Source organism: Sciurus vulgaris, assembly GCF_902686455.1.
Source record: "Sciurus vulgaris genome assembly, chromosome: 9".
In the NCBI taxonomy this organism is placed as follows: Eukaryota; Metazoa; Chordata; class Mammalia; order Rodentia; family Sciuridae; genus Sciurus; species Sciurus vulgaris.
In genome coordinates, this window is record NC_136469.1 from 58,151,153 (window position 1) to 58,174,977 (window position 23,825).

Consider the following 23,825-nt stretch of genomic DNA (forward strand, 5'->3'; position numbering starts at 1 on the left):
CCCTGCCAGTTGTGCTGTGGAGCTAGCTCCAAGGCCCCCACATAGTGCCCTTACCCTGTCTATTTTTATGTATCCAAAATACATAAAAATCAAACTGGAGAAAACAAATATCTAAATGAGTAAATGGGAGGAGAACATGAAAGACCGATTCACAAATGGGAAAATCTTAATTGCTACAACCATATAAATATGCTTAATTTCCCTGGTAATAGAAAACTGCAAATTAAAATAGCATGGTGGTATTTTTAAATTTCAAAATAATACATAAAATATATTTACCTTTATTTTGAAACTGTATGCATATATGTGCATAGTAGAAACATATGAACCATATTTCACCACATAATCATTGCAGATTGTATACCAAACTTTTTTGCAAGAAAGTGGTATGTGCCTATTATGTGTATCTTTTTAAAAAAATTGTGGAGATATTACTAAAAAGTAATTTATTACTAAACTATCTTTGGTGTAAGATTAGAATGCACAGAATAATCATAAATTTACATTAATGTGGTAAGATTGATTACTCTGAATATGGTATTTCTATTTAACCTATGATAAAGTTCAAAACAGAGAAAACTGTAATTATACATTTCTGATGCTACATAAAATCACCATTACTTGTAAAATCATTGTTGGGATACGTCCAGATACAAGGAACTCGAGGGAATTCCATTTCATTCTTCAAACAGTTCAGAATTGGAAAATTACTGCTTTTCCTATTTTGTTGTGATGGATTTGCTTCATTTTTGAACTGCTGACTCTTTTAGTCTAGGCTTGTCCCCTCACCAAGGTCCCCAGCATTCTCTCTGGTTATTTACTGCCTTCAACATTGGCTCTATGTAGATATGTCACCTCCATAATCATGGTCAGGTTTTGAATTTGTGCCCTTTCCTTTAAGATCATTACTTTAGCTTTCAATTTGGGGGTTGTGGGGAGAGGATTGTTACTATGTTTGGGGGATAGAAAAGGCAGATTTTAGTGACATACTATTCCACTGGCCCACTTCTGACTCAGGTGTCACGAAGTAGAAGTCCTTATTTGCATGGGAAAAAAATCACACGTAGGTAAAGTAATTGCTGCCAATGACATCTGTTCAAAGAATGAATGAGATGAGGGTTCCCTGTTCCAGTTTCACTGGCTGAAACTGATGATTATGTTCAAAACCTGTGTGAGGATCCCACATCCTGAAATCAATAGCGAGCGGTGATGCCTGGGTGCACTAGAAAAGAATTCGACAGCAAGTGGTTTGTTGGTTCTCCTTAAAGAGTAACCAAATGGCAGTCACCCAAGACTGAGAAACAAAAGTCAAAAGGATCTACAAATCAGAACAAACAAGGAAACCCTGTGGAGGTGGTGCCTGGAACCAGAGAAGCCCTCACTGCCTTTTGATAATTCGTTTACAATGCAGCCACCAGGGGAGACCAAATACTTGAAAACATATTGGCATTTATGATTGCCTGTTTGTCACGATGGTCTGAGAGCTGTCCTGTACGTACTGTCTCCTTCATTTCAGTTTCTCCTTCATTACCAGTTGGCCATTTAGATACCTGGTCATTCAAAACGACACAATAGTACATTGTTTTCTAGCTCAACACTCTTCCTGACAGAATTATTGAGGAAGCATTATGCAAATGTATTGTTTACTAAGTCATAAAACCATCTGGTCCTAGAGGTTCTTTTTTTTTTTTTTTTTTTTTTGTATCTGACTTCTGGAAACCAGCATGGGTTTGACTTCCTCTGTCCTTCCTATTCTAACTACCAAGCCACTGTTAACAAAAACACAGGCACTTTAAGATTCTCATTTTTGACTGAGTTTCCATCCTGATCTTTTCTATATTTAACTTTGTTCTATTTTCTGTAAGATCACCTTATCTGCAACATTTACATATCGCAATCCGTTTCTATATTTTCCTGTAGGTTTCTTTTGAAACCCTTCTGAGTATTTCCAGACTTAGTCAAATATTTATAAGTATATCTCAATGATACAAAGCACATTGCAGGAAGTCATAAAAACAACCTTGGTAATAAAACCTGAGGGCATGGCCATAACAGTCAGATGGCAGCATCTAGGTTTTCAAAATCCATCTGTGGTCCTATTCATATATCTACACATTTGCAATAACAGGTACCAGAAAACTAAGATTTTGTTGATTGAGTAAGTGGATTTAATTTCTGAGATCACTGCATAAAATTATATTCTTTAATTCTCATTTTCTATGAGACTTTTGGAATTTTTAACTTGTCATTGTTCTATAACATATCACTATTCCTCCAAATCAGCAATTTCTGCACTTGCTTTGGATATGGAACTGTATTTTTGTCCTCAGATCTTCTCCAACATCATCTCTGAAGGCCGATGGAAATCATAGTATGGAAGCTGAATGGTGCCTCTTATTAGGCATTAAAAACCAAAATTGAAGGCAGTTGTCAATTTGGAACAGTTGAGGCTACCCTCGGATCTTCTTACTATCTATCTACTATGAACGAGAGGCAAAAAGAAAATTATCTTGTCCAGTGATGTAGATGAGTCCCACCTGCCACAATATTTATTTCCTGTGACATATAAAATGCTACCAATGCCTGAGGGCTTTTTAAGATGATTGTAAACAATGTTAGATTCACTACATTGTCCAAGTACTATTAGAACAGGTTGAACCTTCTGAACGCCCAGATAGTTGCAAGTTAAAGTCAACCAGAAAAATAATTTTGATGGTGTTTTGAGATAATAAAGGGCAGATCATTTTGAACATAACATAAGCAGATGTTGTTTGATCATTACTTTTTTATGGTTCCCCTTGTTTGACCAGTTTGTCTAAATGAGCTTGGTTATTTGAAATCCCAAGTGCCTAATAATTTCTTAAATTGTACACCCTGTGCTCTGTACTATGCTTATTCTAAGAATTGCTTGTGAAAAAAATTAGGTATGAGAGTAATACAAAGAATATGTGAACTTTGGTTAATGTCAGAATCCTAGGAGTTGCCATCAGCTAAAAAAAGAACTGGTGGGAGGAGGATGTGGGTCCTCATGCTCAAAGACTTATAGTACTTTCTGGTATCCACATCCTGCCTGTGGCTAGATCAACCCAAGTACCACATCTTACTGTTTTCTTGAATGATAACACATCATTTGATATTGAAGAAGGGTCCTCTCTATCATTAAACCAGTGTTAACATTGTAGGTTAATAAAAACATGTAGGGCCATAGGAAACTTGGGGCTTGGAACTTCCTAAGCATTTCATATATATGTGAAAATGTTTGTGCCCCAGATATTAAATTGAATATTTTGAAAGATATCCTCTGCTATGGTTTGGATCTGGAATGCCCCCAGAAAAGATCTTGTATTGAAAGTATGATCACTGACCAGCAAGGTTCAGAGGTGAGACATAGGTAAAATTTAGGCCTCTAACATCATTAGTGGATTAATCCATTTACCGGGTAAACTGATAATTGAATGGACTGAATGGAGTGGAGTGAATTAAATGGAGTGGATAGTAACTGTAGGCAAGTGGGGCTTGGCTGAAAGAAGTAGGCAACTGAAGTAGTATTTTGGACTCTATCTGTCCTTGGCCTCTTTTTCTGTCCCTGGCCCCTTCCTCTTCATCTTCTCAGGTGCCATGAGCTAAGAAACTTTCCTCTGACCAGTGCTTCTGCCATGTTGTTCTGTTTTACTTTGGGCCCAGAACAAAGGAGTCATCTAAGCATGGACTGAGACCTCTGAAACCACAACCCCAATTAAACTTTTCCCTAAATTTTTCTTGTCAGGTATTTTGGTCACAGTGATGAAAAGCCAATATACCATCATAGAAGAGAATTTTAAAATGTATATAAATGTACAAAGAAGTAATTCAAAATGACTCTCACCGATATATTGAGATGAGTATTTTTTCTGCTAGTATATATGTATGTATGTGTGTGTATATACATGTTTAGGAATGATCTTAATTTTATAAATATTCCTCCTATATATTTATAGAATTAAAAACACATTATATAAAATAACAGGATCATATTAAATATCAACAATTTTATTCCTTAATTCAATTAATAATTATATTTTTCCATGTTAAGTGTTCTTTGAAAACACTTTGTACATTATTTCATCACATCAATGATTCTCGAACTTTGGTATGCATCAAAATTGCTTTGAAGGCTTTTTGAATGCTGGCAGCTACAAACTTGTTCACTATGTGATACAAACAATATCTTACAATTGGATATGTGCCTTGTTTTCATTTTTAGCATCATCTATGACAATTCTGAAATGTACTGCCTTTCCCTCTCTCCCTCCTTTCCTCCTTTCCTCCTTCTCTTCCTTTCTCTTTGCTTCTTCCTTTCTTTCATACTTTTCTTCATTTTTTATGTTTATATGATGTGAAATGAACTAATTACCCAGAACGATCATCAAACAATTATTCCTTTCCTATTAAAACATGCATGATTACTTTTAAAAGTCTATTTTCAAGCCGATACATTAGGTCTTGGTTGTATTTGTAGGAAATGTGAACTGATAAAAGATATCATGTTTATGAAAGCAGAACAGGAAACATATGTATGACAAGTAATGAGAAAACCAGAAATAAAGCCCTACTAATTGATGTCCTCTAATTTCAACATGTGTCTTGGCTTCAGCTTGTATTTCTAACCAGTTATTTATAGGGTTTCCTTGTTTTGATCATTGTCTTAAACATAATCTTCTCACAGAGACAACAACCAAAAAAGAAAGCTTTTATTTCTTTTGGCAAATATTGACAGTTGAGCATGTTTCCTGGAGTTTGGAGCAAATGGGAACTGTATTTAAAAATCCCACTGCATCACTGCGCAAAGTATATAATTTGTTGTCTGGCCTGACTTCTTTAGTCGCCATTAGTTTGACAAACACTATACTTTCCTTGGTTTATTATATTAAACCAGCCCTACAACCCTATAATATGTCAGAATTGCATTAAAAAGTACAACAGAGGGTAAAATAATCACTTTGCCTTTGCTTTGATAAAGTCAGGTTTTGTTTACAAATATAAAAGCCCCTCTCATAAGTACTTGTCAACAATTCTTTCCTATTACTATGGCTTCCTCCTTAAAAAGCATCTCAATTGCAATGCTAGCAGGAAAATATTACTATACCATCTAATCTCTGAGGTAATGACAATTATTCGGCACTTTTCAGTTAGCTTGTACTATCAGTGTAATTATCTTTAGAACACTGAGCCTCAATTGTTAGGATGGTAAAACTGAGGAGAAATACCAGAGCTCCAGATTTTAAACCAATGTAATGACCAATTTCCAGGCTTAGTGAATGAATGGCAAAGTAATAAAGTATTTTTATAGCATATTTTTCCTAAGAACTCACATCTCAAGAATTTTGAAATGAGGAATGCTTGTTATTAACAGAAACACATGTATAATTCAAAGTCAATTACATTTTTTAAATGCATTTAGCAGTTGTATCTGAGTGAGTTGGCTTTGGGCTTTTATTTTATTTTGCTTTCATTTCCAATAGTCTAGCACGACAGAGATTTGTGAGGATTCAGTTTGGGGTTTTGGAAAGTTATACCCAGATACTTCATTCCGCAGCTCTCGTCCACTTCTTTCCTTTTTCTGCCTCACACTTATTATAACATTACACCTGACACTCTGATTTTTTTCTCACCTACGTAGCTACTGTTACTGATCTGAATTAAAGATGATAACCATACTAGCCCTGTGCTGTCATTGCCTCTTTCTGGTTCCATCATGGGTACCACTAGTAAATCACATTTCTCTTTCTATTCACTTTATCTTTCACAACTATTCTAAAGGCAAGAAGATGACCAAACAGTTAAAAGGTCATTCCTAAATGGGCATAGTGGTGCCCACAATTCCAGAGACTCAGGAGGCTGAGGTAGGAGGATCACAAGTTTGAGACCAGTCTCAGCAAATCAGCAATACCTTAAGCAACATAGTAAAAGTCTGTTTCAAAATAAAATACAAAGAACAAAAGGACTGGGGATATAGTTCAGTGATAAAGCATCCTGGGTTTTTCAATCCCCAGTACAAAAAGAAGAGAGAGAGAGACAGACAGACAGAGAGAGAGAGAGAGAGAGAGAGAGAGAGAGGGAAAGAGGGAAAGAGAGAGAGAGAGAAGGACGAGGGGTAGGGAGAGAGGGAGGAAGGGAGAAAGGAAGGAGGAAAGGAAGGAAAGAAAAGTCATTTTTGAGCCTAACTGCTGACTGTGGCAAGTAATCTTGTGTATCATTCCCTTTCATCTGTAAGTGGACAGAAGGAAGTAACAATATCTACATCAAGAGTAGAAGGTATAAAAGAAGGATATGAGGAGCCTAGATTGAACAGCCAATCTGTTGCTGGTTACCAGCTGGCATTTACTAAAATAATGAAGCTTTCAGGATGCCTGATTGTTGATGTTAGGAAGCTGCACATGAGTTATTCTAGATTAAGTTAATCCCAAATGTGAGGTTCTTCTTGTTATATTCTGGAAAAATCAGACATAAAATTCCAACATCATTTTATGATGAATGGCACAGTATTTTCTACTCTTTCTAAGACTACATTAAATAATGACTGCTGTTGTATCCACTTAAGAATGATTTTTTTATCAGACCATCTTGTAAAATTCAAATGGAACATACAAGTTTAAAATTAAAATTTAATAATGTGGTGTGAAAACTTAATGTACACAATTTAGAACTACAAAATGCTTGTTTTCTCCCTAGAAGTTTTGAAATAATAAAATATGTGATCTATTACTAAAATATATACAGTCACCTTTTTTTTTTTCTTCCACAGGAAATAAGATTGAAAAGGAGAGAACATGTCCATATGGCAGCCACTTTTACAGAGTCCCCAGTATTCCTGGCACTGGCATTTCCACAGGGCTGGGACAGTGGACCAAATCCAGCACCTTGGGAATGTGCAAGAACACCTGGATTCCTCTGCTTTCTTTGACTTTCTACAGTGATCATCACTACTATGTTTCCAAGAGCCACATTGAGGTTTATGATAGGTAAGATGTTTGCATGTAGCTATATAGGGACAATTTCTCTGAGGAAGAAGCAACTGGGCACATCTAAAAGCATATGACTAGTGACCTCACAATATCAACTTCTAAATTCTCTATTAGATCCAGGGTTTTTCTGGTAACATGACATCAATGCATGCCAAGCTAAAATGAGTATTAATTACATTAGATAAAAACAAAGGCAAATTTTGTCCATTCTTTATGTTACACATCTTCCAAAGAAGGGTTCATTCTAGAAATTTAATCAGACCCAGTGAGGAAAGGGTCTCAAAACAATACCTAAATGAAAGCTGGTTTACAAATTGTCATGACATAATACTGTAACAAAAGGCTTCATCTGCTTATTCTCAAACACTGAAGTTATAATAAAGTAGCATATAAGTGGTGTTTAAAATTATGCATATGAACATCATTGCTCATTAGTCATTAAAAATGCAAATCAAAGGTATAATCATCCTACCTCACACCTACTGGGACAGGTGAAATTTTAAAAGATAGTTAAAAGTGTCATTGATTTCTAATTTCCAATTCAATAAGTAGAGAAATCCTCATTTCATCCATCTGAGTTCATTTTCTGTTGCTATAACAAAATACACAAGATAAGAAATTTATAGAGAAAATAGGTTTATTTTGCTTATAGTTCTGGAGGGTTGGTGATCTGAAAGTATACTGCTGACATTTTCTCAGCATCCAGGGAGGGTCTTCTTTCTGCATCACAATACAGTGGAGGGTATCACATAGTGAAACACAGGAAATAAGCCAGAAAGATCTCACTTTTTTAACAAAGCCACTCCCATAATAAATGTTAATCTGTTATTCCACAAATGGTGTTATGGTTTGGATACGAGATGTTCCCTAGAATTTCCTGTGTTAATGCAGGTATGTTGAGAGGTGAAGTGATTGGGTTGTGAGAGCTGTAACCTAATTGATTCAGTCTAGTTGGAATGAACTCACTGGGTGGTAACTTGTAGGCAGGTGAGGCATGGTAGAGGAGATGGGCCAATGGAGCATACTCCAGAAGGGCTTATCTTCCCTGTGCCTACCCCCTACTCTCTCTCTCTGCTCCCTAACTGCCATGAATGGAACAGGGTTGATCCACATGCTCTTCTGCCATAATAACTTGGTTCATCTCAGGTTCAGAGCAATGGAGTCAGCCCATATGGATGAAACTTCTGAACCAAAATAAACTTTTCCTCCTCCAAAGAGTTATTGTTGGGTATTTGGATCACGGCAATGCAAAAGCTGATGAACACAAAGGGATTAGTGTATTTGTAATGCAGAACCTTATGACCCAATCATCTCCCTCTTAAAGGTCCTACTATTTCACACTCCTGGACTGGGGACTCAATTTCCACCTTGTGGATTTGGGGGGAACACATTCAAACCATAGCACCATTATCAAAAGTAAGAAGCTTAACAATTTGAACAATCAACAACTGTTCTAGGATCGTAAAGGTAAACCTTTAAGTGCCATCATCCCAAATGTGGGACACATGTAAAATCTTAAATCAAGCAACAAATATATCATAATTTATGGTAACTGAGATGCCCTTCAACAGATGAATGGATAAAGAAACTGTGGTATGTGTACACAATGGAATATTATTCAAACATAAGAAGAATAAAATTATGGCATTTGCAGGTAAATGGATGGAGTTGGAGAATATCATGCTAAGTGAAATAAGCCAATCCCAATAAACCAAAGGCCGAATGATTTCTCTGTTATACAAGTGGATGATGATACATAATGGGGGTGGGGAGGAGGTAAGGGAAGAATGAAAGAAGGATGGATTTTGTAGAGGGAAATGAGGGATGGGGAGGAGGCGGGGGAAAGAAAGATAATACAATGAGATGGACATCATTACCCTATGTACATGTATGATCACACAAATGGTATGACTACTTCATGTACAACCAGAGAAACGATAATTGTACCCCATTTGTATACAATGAATCAACATTTTTTTAAAAGTTTACAATAAAAAAAAGTGAAAAAAAAGAAATGTTATATTTTTAAAGTTCTAGTCTTTTGAAAAAAGTGATAGGTAAATGATTAGAGCATTTGGAAAAATATATGGTAAAATATATAGTAAAGGATACAAAAACTTTAGATTATGATGCCTAAAATGTATAGTAAAGGACACATAAGTTCTAGATTATGATTTCTAATCTATTTAATATACCTATGACAATTTTGTGGAAATATTTGCAGAATTAAAAACTCAGAACAAGAGATAACAGTTATTTTCCCCATGAACCACCAATAAAGTAGAATTTAAAATTAAAAACACATTATCATTTTTATCACTTCCCCAAAATGAAATATTTAAGTGTAAATGGAGCAAAATATATACAAGATGTCTAAGAGAGATGAACTAGAAAACTCTGATAAATGATAGCAAAGAAAAACTAAATAAATGGAGAGATATTCCATGTGCATAGCTAAGAAGACAATATTGTATGAGGTCAGTTCTTCCCAAATTGACCTATAGCCTCAACACAATACAAATCAAAATCTCAGCAAGTTATTTTATGGATATTGGCAAACTGATTCTAATTTTATATGGAATAGAAAAAGACCCCAAATAATTACCCAATGTTGAAGAGGGAAAAATCAGATTGATGGACACTAACCAATTCCAAGACTTGTTATAAAGTTATAGTAATTGACAGTATGGTGTTGTTAAAATAGGGAAATCAGTAGGACAGAAAAGATCTATGCAAACAGTCACTTAATATTTCACAAAAGAGCAAAAGCAATATAATGAGCAAAGATTTCCAGCAAATTGTGCTGGAGAAATTGAACATCCACATGCAAGAAAATAAGTCTAGACCCATCAGAAAAATTAACAAAATAGAGCAGAGACCTGCATGTAAAATGCAAAACTATGAAATTCCTAGAAATGACTAGAAGACAAAATAGAATAAAATCTAGTTGTCCTTGGGGATGATGATGAGTTTTACATACGACACCAAAGGCATGAGTCAAGAAGAATTATCAAGAAATAATTGAGGGGAGGTTTCAAGATGGCGGCCTAGAGGGTGGCTGCATTTCATGTTGCTCCAGGACTCAGGATTCAAAAGAGGAGATATTGAGACACTAGGGACCAACTCAAAGCAGCCAGGTGACTCTCACCTGTTGGGAAGGCGTCGCGGATGGGACGGTGGTCCCGGAACGCAGGAAACTTTGTGAAGTAGAGCTGCCGGCGAGACACCCCTCCCCCCGCTGGAGCAGAGAACTCGGACAACTGGGAGCGCCGTAAAGGAGGCCACTCGGCACAGCGCTGGGACTCGGAGCAGCCACTGGGGCTCCGGCGGCTGCCCAGGGGAGGAGTGGCGAGGAGAGCTGTGTGGACTCAGAACACCAGGGCCTGCCCTGAGGAGGAGGAGAGGAGCGTGGCCACTTGGATTCAGAGTGACTGCACCAGAGCTACAGGCGGTTGCCAGAGGAGAAGCTCCGTGGCGAGCTGTTTGGACTCAGAACGACTGCTCTGAACATCGGGGCCTGCCCTGAGGAAAAAGAGGAGGAAGAGGAGCGCGGCCGCTTGGATTCAGAGTGACTACACCAGAGCTACAGGCGGTTGCCAGAGGAGGGGCTGCGTAGCGAGCTGTTTGGACTCAGACCACTTCTGAACCCCGGGGCCAGCCCGGAGGAGTAGGAGGAGGAGGAAGAGGAGCGCAGCGGGTCGTTTGGACTCACAGTGACTGCATTAGCACTCCAGGCGGCTGCTCAGAGGAGAAGGCGAGTGGTGAGTTGTTTGACCTTAAAGTGACAGCTCCTGAACACAGGGGGGCTGCCTGGAGGAGAAGCGTGGTGGGTCGCTTGGTCTTGAGTGGCCGCACCAGAGCTCCGGGCGGTTGCCCAGAGGACCCGTGCAGCGGGTCACGTGGATTCAGAGCCACTCAGAGCGACCGCTCCTGAACACCCGGGGGTTATCTGGAGAAGGAGGAGGAACGGGGAGGGTCACTTTGACTCGGAGTGATTGATTGCCCAGGGCTACGGGTGGTTGGTGGGAGGTGGAGGCACGCAGTGAGTTTCTTGGACTCCTAGTGACCGCACCGGAATACTGGGCAGCTGTCTGGAGGAAGAGGCATGTGGCGGGTCTCTGGGACTCAGAGCGATTGTACAGGGCCCCAGGTGGCTGCTCAGAGGAGGGGCCGCATAGCCAGGCGATTAGGTGCAGAGCAGGGTCCCAGGATCTAGGAGGCTTCTGGGTGGAAGAGCCGCACAGAGATAGGCTTAGGGCGGAGCGAAGGTTCCAGGCCTGCGGGCAGATTCTCTGAGGAGGGGCAGCCTAAGGAGATTCATCTGCGAAGGGTGAGGCTCCCAGGCTCAGGAGGTAGGGCCGGGCACCTGGGAACTTTGCAGAGGAAGGCAGCTCAGCCCAGGCGGTAGCTGTAATTGAGGGGAACCTCTAGGAGGGAACTGACCAGCGAGACCTCCCCACCAGGTGAGTCTTCCCTGCCGGGTGAGGTTTCCCCACAAGGACGGTAAAACCAGAGACTCAGGCCCAAACAGGCCTTGCCTCAGCCCACAGCCTAGGTCCCCTTTGGATGACCATTGGTCAACAAGTGGAGGCACCTCTGCCCACTAGCAGGGATTATACCCCACCTGAAGGCCACCACTCCTAGAGAGGGAGCTTCCTTGTGGAGCACCGCATTATCAACTTCCTCCAAGACTTCAGCCTACTGAAGGCTAAGGGGGGATATATATAGAAATCTTCAGGGACATTGTAAGTCAATAGAGGAAATCTGCAATATCTCAGCGGTCCACTGATACCTGAACAATATGAGAAAACAAGGAAAGAAAATGCTGCAAACAAATCTAGATGTTACATCAATAAAACCCAATGACAGCATGGCAGAAGAAATGACAGAAAAGGAGTTCAGAATGTACATAATAAAAAGGATCAGAGAAGCAAACGATGAGATGAAAGAGCAAATGCACGCACTGAATGATGAGATGAAAGAGCAAATGCAAGCATTGAATGATCGCACCAATCGACAATTAAAAGAGCAAATACAGGAAGCAAAAGATCATTTCAATAAAGAGTTAGAGATATTGAAAAAAAAACAAACAGAAATCCTTGACATGAAGGAAACAATAAACCAAATTAAGAACTCCATAGAAAGCATATCCAATAGGATAGAACACCTGGAAGACAGAACCTCAGACATTGAAGACAAAATATTTAACCTTGAAAACAAAGTTGAACAAACAGAGAAGATGGTAAGAAATCATGAACAGAATCTACAAGAATTATGGGATATCATGAAAAGGCCAAATTTAAGAATTATTGGGATTGAGGAAGGCCTAGAGAAACAAGCCAAAGGAATGAACAATTTATTCAATGAAATAATATCAGAAAATTTCCCAAATCTGAAGAATGAGATGGAAAATCAAGTTCAAAAGGCTTATAGGACTCCAAATACACAAAATTACAACAGACCCACACCAAGGCACATTATAATGAAAATACCGAACATACAAAATAAAGACAGAATTTTAAAGGCTGTGAGAGAAAAGAACCAAATTACATTCAGGGGGAAACCAATACGGATATCAGCAGATTTTTCAATCCAGACCCTAAAAGCTAGAAGGGCCTGGAACAACATTTTTCAAGCCCTGAAAGAAAATGGATGCCAACCAAGAATCTTATACCCAGCAAAACTTACCTTCAAATTTGACAATGAAATAAAATCCTTCCATGATAAACAAAAGCTAAAAGAATTTACAAAAAGAAAGCCAGCATTACAGAACATTCTCAGCAAAATATTCCATGAGGAAGAGATGAAAAACAAAGAAGCAAATCAGCAAAGGGAGGAATTATCCTAAAGGAATTGTCAAATAAAGGAGGAAACAAGTTGTGTCAAACAAATAAATAAATAAAATTTAAAAAATGAACCAAATGACCGGGAAACCAAATCATATCTCAATAATAACCCTGAATGTTAATGGCCTGAATTCATCAATCAAAAAACATAGACTGGCAGATTAGATTAAAAAGAAAGCTCCAACAATATGTTGCCTGCAAGAGACTCACCTCATAGAAAAAGATATCCATAGACTAAAGGTGAAAGGATGGGGAAAAACATACCATGCACATGGACTCAGCAAAAAAGCTGGAGTATCCATCCTCATTTCAGATAATGTGGACTTCAAGCCAAAGTTAGTCAGAAGGGATAAAGAAGGTCATTTCATACTGCTTAAGGGAAGCATAAATCAGCAAGATATAACAATCATAAACATCTATGCCCCAAACAGTGGCTCATTCATGTATGTCAAACAAATCCTTCTCAATTTCAGAAACCAAATAGACCATAACACAATAATATTAGGTGATTTTAACACGCCTCTCTCACCACTGGACATATCTTCCAGACAAAAATTGAACAAAGAAACCATAGATCTCAATAACACAATCAATAATTTAGACTTAACGGACATTTATAGAATATACCATCCAACCAAGAGTGAATACACTTTCTTCTCAGTAGCACATGGATCCTTCTCTAAAATAGACCATATATTATGCCACAAAGCTAATGTTAGCAAATACAAGAAGATAGAGACACTACCATGTATTCTATCAGATCATAATGGATTGAAGTTAGAAATAAATGAAAGAGTAAAACACAGAAACTATTCCAACATCTGGAGATTAAACAATATGCTATTATATGATGAATGGATAACAGAAGATATTAGGAAGGAAATTAAAAAATTCTTAGAGGTAAATGAGAACAAAGAAACATCATATCAAAATCTCTGGGACACTATGAAAGCAGTACTTAGAGGGAAATTTATTTCATGGAGCGCATTTAATAAAAGAAGTAAATCTCAACAAATAAACGACCTAACACTACAGTTCAAAGCCCTAGAAAAAGAAGAACAGAACAGCACCAAAAGTAGTAGAAGACAGGAAATAGTTAAACTCAGAGCTGAAATCAATGAAATTGAAACAAAAGAAACAATATAAAAAATTGACAAAATAAATAGTTGGTTCTTCGAAAAAATAAACAAAATTGATAAACCTTTAGCCACACTAACAAAGAGAAGATGAGAGAAAACCCAAATCACTAAAATTCGGAATGAACAAGGAAATATCACAACAGACAGGATTGAAATACAAAACATAATTAGAAGCTATTTTGAAAATCTATCCTCCAACAAAATAGAAAATTTTGAAGACATGAACAGGTTTCTAGAGACATATGAATTGCCTATACTGAACGAGGAGGACATACACAATTTAAATAGACCAATTTCAAGTACTGAAATAGAAGAAGTCATCAAAAGCCTACCAACAAAGAAAAGTCCGGGACCAGATGGGTTCTCAGCCGAGTTCTACAAAACCTTTAAAGAAGAGCTCATTCCAATACTTCTCAAAGTATTCCATAAAATAGAAGAGGAGGGAACCCTCCCAAACTCATTCAATGAAGCCAATATCACACTGATACCTAAACCAGACAGAGACTTATCAAGGAAAGAAAATTTCAGACCAATATCCTTAATGAACATCGACGCAAAAATGCTCAACAAAATTTTAGCAAATTGCATACAAAAACATATTAAAAAGATAGTGCACCATGATCAAGTGGGTTTCATCCCAGGGATGCAAGGTTGGTTCAACATCAGGAAATCAATAAACGTAATTCACCATATTAATAGATTTAAAGTCAAGAATCACATGATTATTTCAATAGATGCAGAAAAAGCATTTGATAAAATACAGCACCCCTTCATGCTCAAAACACTAGAAAAAATAGGGATAGTGGGAACATTCCTTAACATTGTAAAGGCCATTTATGCTAAGCCCATGGCTAATATCATTCTAAATGGTGAAAAACTGAAAGCATTCCCCCTAAAAACTGGAACAAGGCAGGGATGCCCTCTTTCACCACTTCTATTCAACATCGTTCTTGAGACTCTGGCCAGAGCGATTAGACAAACCAAAGAATTAAAGGGATATGAATTGGAAATGAAGAACTCAAACTATCCCTGTTCGCTGATGACATGATTATATATTTAGAGGAACCTGGAAATTCCACCAGAAAACTCTTAGAACTCATAAGTGAATTCAGTAAAGTAGCAGGTTACAAGATCAATGCCCATAAATCCAACGCATTTTTATACATAAGTGATGAATCTTCAGAAAGAGAAATTAGGAAAACTACCCCATTCACAATAGCCTCGAAAAAAATCAAATACTTGGGAATCAATCTCACAAAAGAGGTGAAAGACCTCTACAATGAGAATTATACAACACTAAAGAAAGAAATTAAAGAACGCCTTAGAAGATGGAAAGATCTCCCATGTTCTTGGATAGGCAGAATTAATATTGTCAAAATGGCCATACTACCAAAAGTGCTATACAGATTCAATGCAATCCCAATTAAAATCCCAATGACGTACCTTACAGAAATAGAGCAAGCAATCATGAAATTCATCTGGAAGAATAAGAAACCCAGAAGAGCTAAAGCAATCCTTAGCAGGAAGAGCGAAGCAGGGTGTATCGCAATACCCGATCTTCAACTCTACTACAATGCAATAGTAACAAAAACGGCATGGTATTGGTACCAAAATAGAAAGATAGATCAATGGTACAGAATAGAGGACACGGACACAAACCCAAATAAATACAATTTTCTCATACTAGACAAAGGTGCCAAAAATATGCAATGGAGAAAAGATAGCCTCTTCAACAAATGGTGCTGGGAGAATTGGAAATCCATATGCAACAGAATGAAACTAAACCCATATCTCTCACCATGCACGAAACTAAACTCAAAATGGATTAAGGACCTCAGAATCAGACCAGAGACCCTGCAGATTATAGAAGAAAAAGTAGGTCCAAATCTTCACCTTGTTGGTCTAGGATCAGACTTCCTTAACAGGACTCCCATAGCACAAGAAATAAAAGCTAGAATCAACCACTGGGATAGATTCAAACTTAAAAGCTTTCTCTCAGCAAAGGAAACTATCAGCAATGCGAAGAAAGAGCCTACAGAGTGGGAGAATATCTTTGCCAATCGTACTTCAGATAGAGCGCTAATCTCCAGAATCTATAAAGAACTCAAAAAACTCTACTCCAAGAATTCAAATAATCCAGTCGACAAATGGGCTAAGGAAATGAATAGACACTTCACAGAAGAAGATCTACAAGCAATCAACAAACATATGGAAAAATGTTCAAACTCTCTAGTAATAAGAGAAATGCAAATCAAAACCACCCTAAGATTCCATCTCATCCCAATTAGAATGGCAATTATCAAGAATACAAGCAACAACAGGTGTTGGCGAGGATGTGGGGAGAAAGGTACACTCATACATTGCTGGTTGGGCTGCAAATTAGTGCAGCCACTCTGGAAAGCAGTGTGGAGATTCCTTAGAAAACTTCGAATGGACCCTCCATTTGACCCAGCTGTCCCACTCCTTGGCCTATACCCAAAGGACTTAAAATCAGCATACTACAGAGATACAGCCACATCAATGTTCATAGCTGCTCAATTCACAATAGCCAGACTGTGGAACCAACCTAGATGCCCTTCAATTGATGAGTGGATAAAGAAGCTGTGGTATATATATACAATGGAATATTACTCAGCCATAAAGAATGATAAAATTATGGCATTTGAAGGCAAATGGATGAAATTGGAGAATATCATGCTAAGTGAGATAAGCCAATCTCAAAAAGCCAAAGGACGAATGATATCGCTAATAAGTGGAGGATGACACATAATGGGGGGGAGGGAAGGGTTAGTGTTAGGGTTAGAGTTAGGGTTAGGGAGGGGGGCAAGTATGGAGGAAGGAAGTACTGTATAGAGGGAAAAGAGGGGTGGGAGGGGTGGTAGGAAGGGAAAAATAACAGAATGAATCAAACAACATTGTTCTATGTAATTTTATGATTACACAAATGGTATGCCTTTACGCCATGTACAAACAGAGAAACAACATGTATCCCATTTGTTTACAATAAAAAAAAAATCAGAAGGAATAAAAATAAATAAATAAATAAATAAAGTGAAATAATTACATACCCATTAAAGTGGCCAAAACCAAAACACTGACATGATGAGTGTTGGTAAAGATACAGAACAACAAGAACACTCATTCATTTCTGGGAGAAATATAAAATAATACAGCCACTTTGAAATATACTTTGGCAGTTTCTTATAAAATTAAGCATATTCTTACCATGAAGTTCAATAACCACTCCTTGTTATTTGCCCAAAGGAGGAAAAAAAATGTCCATACCAAAAAAAAAAAAAAGAAGAAGAAGAAAAAAAAAAAAACAAAAAAAACACCTGCCTACTAATAGCAGCTTTAGTCATAATTGACAAGACTTGAAATTAGAAAAGATGTCCCTCAGTAAGTAAATGGATAAACTATATGACATCCAGATAATTGAGTTATTTGACTTGAAAAGAAGAGCTACTGAGCCACAAAAACACATACAAGAAACTTCACTGCATATTATTAAGAGAAAGAAGTCAGTATGACAAGGTTGCATACCATATGTTTCCAACTTCAAGACATTCCAGACCAGAAGAAACTATGAAAATAAATAAAAAGGATGAGTCATTTCCAGGGGTTAAAGAAAGGGAGGAATAAATACTCTGAGAGCAAAGGAATTTTAGGGCCTTGAGATTGTTCTGGGTGTTACTTCTGTGGAGGGTATATGCCAGAATTTTGCCAAAGCCCATGGAATGTACAACGCCTAGAACAAATCCTACTGTAAACCTTGCATTTTGGGCGAAAATAACATCAATGTATGCTACTGATCATATTGAATTTATCATTGCACTATACTATGTTTGTGGTGTGAAAGGTTGTGCATGTATGGGGACAGGGTGTTTTTGTAAACCCTTTGTGCTTCCTTCTGTATATTTGCTGTGAATTTAAATTACTCTAAAAAATTAAGCTTATTAATTTTTTAAAACAACATTGTTGCAGAGTATGTGGCAAAACTAGAAACTTTATATATTGCTGGTAGGAATGTAACAGAGCACCTTCTTTTGAAAACAATTTGGCAGTTCCTCATAATGTTAAATACAGGATTACTGTAGAAGGTACACAGAATAACAACCCCCCAAGCTGTACATGTACTAATCACCAGAATCTGTAAAAATGTTACCTTATATGACAAATAACACTTTGCAAATGTAATCAAGTTAAGATCATGAGAAGGGAAGATAGTCCTGGATTACCTGGGAGGGCTGCCATAATCACCAGTCCTTATAAAGGAAAGAGAGGTGCAAGAGAGTTAGTGAAACAGGTGTGTTGATGGAAGCAGAAGCTGCAGAAGGCAGAAAATGTGAAGTTGTTCTACTGCTGTCTTTTTTTTTTTTAATTTATTTTTATTGTAAACAAATGGGATTCATCTTGTTTCTCTGTACATGAAGTAGAGGCATACCATTTGTGTAATCATACATTTACCTAGGGTAATAGTTTTTGATTCATTCTGTTATTTTTTTCCTTCCCTTCCCTCCCCTCCTACCCCTCTTTTCCCTCTGTACGGTCCCTTCCACTGCTGTCTTTGAAGGCTGGGGACGGGTCTTGAGCCAAGGAATTCAGGTGACCTTTCAAAGCCAGAAAAGATCAGGGGAAAGGTTCTCTCTAGAGCTTCTAGAAAGGATGCAATCCTGGTCTCCAGAATTTCTGATGTTCAAAACTATAAACTAACAAATTTTTGGTGTTTTAAGCAGCCAAGTTTGTGGTGAATTTCTATAGCAACTACAGGAATCTAATTCACCATAAGACCATCAATTCTGCTCCTTGGTACATACTTAAAATAACTGAAAACATGTACACACCAAAAATAAAATATGAACGTTTATAGTGTTATTCATATTAGTCATGCCCATCAATGAAAGACTAGATAAACAAATGTGGTATATTCATACAATGAAATATTATTCAGGAATGAAAAAGAACTGAATGCTGATACATGCTCTAATATGGATGAGCCTTGACAGCAATGCTAAGAAGCCAGAATCAAAAAGCTACACATTTTATTATTCCATTTGCATGAAATGCCCAGAACATTCAAATCCATAAGGACAGAAATCAGATCAGTTTCTGTTAAGACAGTGGGGGAACAGAGAAGGGAATAGGAAGTGATGGCTACTGGGTGTAGGTTTATTTTGGGGTGTGCAGTGATGAAAACTTCCTACATTATGTGATAGTCATGATTGCACAATTTTGTATATATGTTTAAAAGGAGAAATTTTATGTGATATAAATTGTATGCCAATAAAACTACTATAAAAGTACAAATACCAGCCAGATATATCTGATACTTGACTATTTTATCTGAACATCATATATTAAATTCCAAAGAAGTAATACTTTTAGATGAGGTAGGATATGGTTTACAAATTATATTATCTTTGCCAGCTTCACATCATGGCATATGATATCTGGAAAGAACTATTGAAATAATTGTACTTAAATAAACCCTGGAGGCAAACTAAACCAATAACATTACAGCCCGACTGGGAACTACTGAGTTCCACCCTTGCTTGCCACTATACCATGCTTAAACTTTGGCAGCGATTGCCTTCATTGGAGCCAGGGAACTTGGTGAAAGGAGGCAGAAAACAGAATAGAATGGCGTTAGGTGACAAGTAAAGGAAAAATCAGGAGAAGCAGTAAAATAGATAAATAAATAAATAAATAAATAAATAAATAAATAAATAAATAAATGTTTACTGACCAATGTTCTAGTCATAGAACCAAAAGGACAAATGAACAGAAAAAAAAATAGCAGCTTAGATAAAAAGTACTGTGTAGGGACCACTGTACTGAGATGAACCAAACTATATTCATTTTATAGAACATCAGTGTTTCAATAATTGAAAAAAATTTTTGATACCATGGATTGAGCCCAAGGCCACTTAACCACTGAGCCACGTCCCCAGCCATTTTTTATATTTTATTAGAGACAGGGTCTTGCTGAGTTGCTTAGAGCCTCACTAAGTTGCTGAGGCTAGCATTGAACTCATGATCCTCCTGCCTCAGTCTCCCAAGTCACTGGGATTACAGGCGTGTGCCACCACACCCAGCTCTCCTGTGGGTTTTAAATGTTTGTCTTACCTCACACAGATTCCCAGATGCCACTCACAGTTACCCTGGTTCCTCACCAGGCCCCCTACTTTATCCTCCCACTCTCAATTTTTCTCTTTTCTCATTTCCCCTCCATTTTCAACCTCAGGAGACTCTTTTCAGTATTTTCAACATTTCCATCTTTTGAAATAAGTTGAGACTGGGCTTGTCTTTCCTGGACAAAGATAGTTATTCCCAGACACATACTACCTCCATATAAGTTAAACCAATTCCATTCCAGGAAGTTCTACCTATTTTGCTGTCACACTTATAGTCACAGGGGGAAAAAAATCCTCTACTTCCTGTGTCATGCATTGCTTCTGAGAAAATTAGGCAGCGGGCAAGGAAAAGTAAGAGAAATAAAATCAGGCTAAAATTTTCTAGAAAAACAGGATAATATTTTCCAGAGAAAGAAGAAATGTGAACATTTGAGAAGATATAATCTAAAAAACGTGATCAAATATGATGGTGGACTGGAAAAAATGGAAATGGAAGGAAAAGAATGAAAATAAAGATGAAGGCACGAGAAGAAAGAACATTTTAACATTTATATTGCCTCAAAAGATAATGTTTTAACCAATTCTCTAAGGATAATTTTTTTCCACAAAATCTTTCAAAAGTAATTTGGATATAGGTAAGTTGCAAGATGTCAAAGACCAAAACGTGTCTTCACATAAAATAAAAATATACTTTCTATCACGTAAAAAGATTCTCTACTTGCATTTATTCTTACTTTTTTTTTCTCTCCAGGATATAACTAAAATCCTCTAGAACATAATTCAGCTCAGAAATTTCAAAATATGTACTTCACTGATATTCCTTTGTTTTCTCTACAGAAGAAGAATAAAGCACATATGTTTTCTCTTTTAGGTCATCTTCATTGACCTAATAACTACACCATGCAATGAAAGTACCCCAATCTGTGAAGACAAAAATCTCAAACAAATGTGGAAGAGAAATTGCCTAACACTTTACCCTGCCATGTGGCAGGCACTAATGTTAGCTTTTCATGGCTGTGACCAAAATACCTGACAAGAATAACTTAGAGAAGGAAAAGTTAACTCTGCCTCAGTTTCAGAGATTCAGTCCACGGTGAGCCAACTTGACTGCTCTGTCTCTGAGATGAAGCAGAACATTGTGTGGAAGGTTATGGTAGAGGACAGTGGCTCAGTTCATGGCACCCAGGAAGCAGAGAGAGAGGAAGGAGCCAGCCAGGGACAAAATATAATGCCCAAGGGCTTGTTCCCAGTGACCTACTTCCTCCAACCATACCCCACCTGCCTACAGGTACCACCCAGTAATCCAACGTATTAATTCATCAAGTGGATTAATCCACTGACTAGATTACAGCTTCAAAATCTAACCATTCTGTATCGGAAATTTCTTGTATTACTACATGAGCATTTAGGGGGACATCTTATTCTCAACGATGTTTGTTCTTAATACCTGATTTTGGAAAAGTATTTGAAGTTGGGGATTCAGGAGTGCGGAAGTGTATGGAAGCTATCAAACAACCACTACTAAACAACTAAATACCTACCCAAAGATACATCATCAAATGGGGATCAGCCTTCTTATTCTTAATAAAGGAAGAAGCATTTGGGGCTGGGGGAGAAAAACAAAGCCTCACACCACCATACAAAGATAGGAAAAACCCTCTTACATGCTGAGATTAGGAGCATTAGTTGGTCAGGTAATAATTATAAGAAAGGTGAAAACAAAGAATCATATAAACATTATGTATATTCTCATAAATTATGAAGGTTCTGAGATTTTGTCCTTCCTGCAAACTAACAAGTTAACAAGAGGCCCCAGTGTGAGAGGAAGGAGCACTCAGACCACAGCATGCCCCACACACGCTCACGGGTCCTGCTCGCCTCATCCCAAGGAGTGACAAAGAGTAGCCTGGGAGGACGCTGCACAGGCAATGGATCCAGCCACACAGGCACAATCTCCAGCTTAGGACACGCAAACTTCCCCATCGCTGTCCCCAAGGAAGACACTAGCTTTACTGTCGATAATTCTCCCATCTGTGATGATTTCTTAAAAGTATGATCATTAGTCTTCTTGCAGGTGAATAACACTGTGTGTGCTTAGAATACTGTTGTGGTCTAATATATGAGGAACACACACCATTTTATTCAAAAATGTGGAAGTTTGAAGAATAAAGTGATTTGCAAAATACTCCAGCCACAAGCAGGATATCATCTACTTCTCCGTACCTTTTTGTCTTCAGATTACATTGTTATTATTCCATGCCTGCTAGAAACTTTCCTGAACAACTTCACTCTCATCAGTCTCCTATTAGAAAGAAAAAAAGGAAAAAAAAAAAAAAATCAATTTCTTGGTATTGAACTTCGTGGGCTCACACTACTGCTTTCACTATAGCTTGACCAACCAGAAATAGAAGACATCTTGCCTCTCACAGCCAGGTCACGGTAAGTCTTAAAATTCCTCTGCAAACTTTACTAGTTTTGTACATCAAAATGATCAATGCAGATCTCTAGAGTCTTTGATCACCAATCCATCTCCATATAACTTTTGAAGTACAAAGTAAGTCATTCATTTAGGAAGATTCTCTACATTTGCCACTGTCGACAATGTTAGATGCTAATTGATAATAATATGTCTTGGGTATTTTAATTAAATATTGTTACTGAATTTATTGGTACAGACTATCTCACTGTGATATGAGGAAAATCAATGAAAATGTCTAGACTTCAATAAGGAGAATACTTTGTGGTCAGAAGACTGTGATACTTTGTGGCCAGGCAGGTTACAATGTGCTGAAGAGGAATATTTATATAATGCAGGATGTAACTTTTGAGAGGGCCATTTGTTTGTTTTATTGCTACATGAAGCATACAAGTTAAATATTACTGGCTGTTTGAACCACTGGGTGAGACAACAGTTCTGCCTGGGTAGAAAAGATTTATGTACATTGTTACTGTGCACTGCTTTCACTGAGAGCAGTAAGGAGACTTGCTAACAGGGCATCAAACCTGCATATTTCAAAAACATTAAGTGCTGAAAATCATTTTTAAGACCCGGTTTTTTTTTTTTTTTTTTTTGAGAACTTGGCAAAATCTGAAAAAATCCCAATGGATTTATATTTTCTCATAGGGTTTTAGTTTCATTTTATTTCAATGAAATTTTAAATGGGTAGCATTTTGGAAATACCTGAAAATTTATGAAACCCACATATTTCATTAAAAATATGTGCATATGTGTATGATTCTGTGTGTGTGTATGTGTGTTTGTGTGTGTGAGAGAGAGAGAAAGAGGTGTTTATTAAGGTATTTTAAATTAACTTGTCATGTTTAAGCTATAAGCATTCTTTTCTGAAAAGAAAAAAAAACTTGAAAAAACAGAAAAAAATTAAGATTAATGAATTAAAAGAAGATAAATCCCAAGTTTTATTTTGTGATAATAGAAATTTATGTTCTTGAAAAGGAAGTCAAGTTATTCTAATAACAAATAATCATGAGGATGCATTAAATAATCTGTACAAATTTTCAGTAAAGAAACAAAAACAGAAGTCTTTCTTTTTCTTCCTCTTTCCCCAAGAGTATGATCCATATTCTGGTAGGGGATTTCAGAAATGTTTTTATCAATTTTTTCCTGCAACATGCATCAATACATTGATGAATCTGTTTAAAGGAATGAAAAGGAAAAAAAATCCAGAGAAGTGCTCCTCAGAG